The sequence below is a fragment of the Octopus bimaculoides genome, chromosome 25 (genome assembly GCF_001194135.2).
Source record: "Octopus bimaculoides isolate UCB-OBI-ISO-001 chromosome 25, ASM119413v2, whole genome shotgun sequence".
In the NCBI taxonomy this organism is placed as follows: domain Eukaryota; kingdom Metazoa; phylum Mollusca; class Cephalopoda; order Octopoda; family Octopodidae; genus Octopus; species Octopus bimaculoides.
This window is the reverse complement of record NC_069005.1, coordinates 22735149-22737378: the sequence shown is the minus strand read 5'-3', so window position 1 is coordinate 22737378 and position 2230 is coordinate 22735149. Positions and strand designations below refer to the sequence as shown.

At 42.5% G+C, this 2230-nt stretch overlaps 1 protein-coding gene across 1 annotated transcript in view; it reads left to right on the top strand.

Moving 5' to 3' along the window:
- Positions 1 to 2230, top strand: part of LOC106867435 (harmonin) — a gene marked incomplete at its 5' end in the record, with an annotated part of 38500 nt that overhangs the window by 14624 nt on the left and 21646 nt on the right. The window lies entirely within an intron of this gene.

Here is a 2230-nt window from a genome sequence, read left to right as displayed (position 1 = left end):
CCTCGATATTATGTAAATAGAGGAATTTATCTGTAAAAATATGTGACACTTATTCAGTAGCCATGATAAAACTCTGAATTTCGAATGCTGGGGTGGGAACCCACGCCAACATCTCTTCAGTTATCCAACCATTGAAAATTCCTGTGAAAAATTACCATTAAACAAAGGGAAATTACTGTGAGGTTGACCGTTATTAAGACAAAAGAGCTATAGACCACTAAGTAAGGGGAGGGGTAAAGGTAAGGGAGTAGAAAAGTCTATAGTGTTCGCGTAAGCGCACCAATCCGTACATTCACCTATACGTATATACTAAACCACCCTCGCTTGAAACACACACATGCTCACCCACATACTCGCCAAAAACTATACATATATGTACATATACATATATATACCCGCATACACAGGTATACCCACATACACGGGTATACCCGCATACACACACACGCACTCAACAACCTCGCACCCATACACACACACACAGAAAAAAATCATCATAGGGCTAAAAGCAAAATACAGAAGAAAATGTGAAAAAGCCATAAGGTTAGACGCGTCTATATGCGCATGTTTTCACATGCCCGCACATATATCTATATACGCATGTACACATGCACACATTCACAAGCGCACACATAAGGTTCCATGTAATGGCAGTGGTGCAGCCAACAAAAGGCAAAGTCAGGCTGCTACTGAACTTTTGGGAGATTGCCACACAGGCAGCAAGGCAACTGACTGTAGTATCCACCACAGAGGTTGTAAGTCATCTAAAGAAGTTCAGGCTGATTGCGAAGCCACTGGAGCCAATGGTTGGAAGAGCTGCACTGGGGCTCAAGCTTCAAAGAGATAAAACAGGCTCAATGGTGTTTTAGAGGTGGAATGAGATCAGCAGGAGGGAACTATTCTCGATGTGTGGGAGACTAGTGAGTCACTACCCAATCACAGGATGGCTACAAACAGCATGCAGCTACATCAAGAAATGAGGAGACAAGGCAAAGTGGGAAGAGAAAGTGGGAGGGGGATAATGCAGGAGACCCTAGAGAGGACAAGAGCAGAAGACCTAGTATGGGGGAACTGGTACATGCTCAAATTGGAGAATGGAACTGTATGGTGCAATGCTAGCAGCATAGTGATAGGGCTTGTACTGGAAATCAGAGGCGTCAAAGTGGAGGACGCAGCCTGGCTTTGAAAAGCAGACAATTACAACCACATCAATGTGGTTGAGTTGCACACAGTGCTGAAGGGGTGAATCTGGCCCTGAAATGGGGGTTGCAGTAGATACCACCATGTGAGAAGCTATCATACAGAAGCTTTCAGTACAAAATGTACACTTATTCTTTTACACTTTTACTTGTTTCATTCATTTGACTATGGCCATGCAGGAGCACCACCATTAGTCGAACAAATCGGCCCCAGGACTTATTCTTTGTCAGCCTAGTACTTATTTTATCTCTTTAGCTGAACCACTAAGTTACGGGGACATAAACACACCGACATCGGTTGTCATGTCTAACCAGTGAGATTGTTAGAAAATATATTAGCAACAGAGGCAGTATTAATACCAAGAGGTAATATCTAACCCCACTTAAATATGGATGTTCTGTTAGAACAAACTATACTGTGGTAGATACCATGAGAGAAACTCTTATATTGGCTTTTGGTGCCAAATGCACACTTGTTTATATCACTAGCAGGGAGATAAATCCTGACCAACTCCAGCACTAAGACCACCAGATCACATGATTTCGACCTTCCTTGGTCTCATCGGTGATGGTTGCTCAACTGCTAGAGATAGCAGTAACTCATCTCGCCGCCGGAAATATATAGAATAACAGTGTCTGAACATGCACTGGTGTCACAATTTACCAGTGAGCTTGTTAGAAAATATATATTAGCAGCAGAGGTAATACAGAGAGGTAATATTTAACCGCATTTAAATGTGGATGTTCTGTGAGAACAAACTATGCTGTGGGAGATATCATGAGAGAAACTCTCGTATTGGATTTTGGTGCAAAATGCACGCTTGTTTATAGCACTAGCAGGGAGATACATATAGGTACAAGCATAGCTGTATGTCTAAGAAGTTTACTTCCCAACCACATGCTCTGGAGTTCAGTCACACTGCATAGCAACTAGGACAAGTGTCTTTTACTATAGTTCCTGGGCCTACCAAAGCCTCGTGAATGGATTTGGTAAATGAAAACTGAAAGAAGCCCATAGTGTGTGTGTGTGT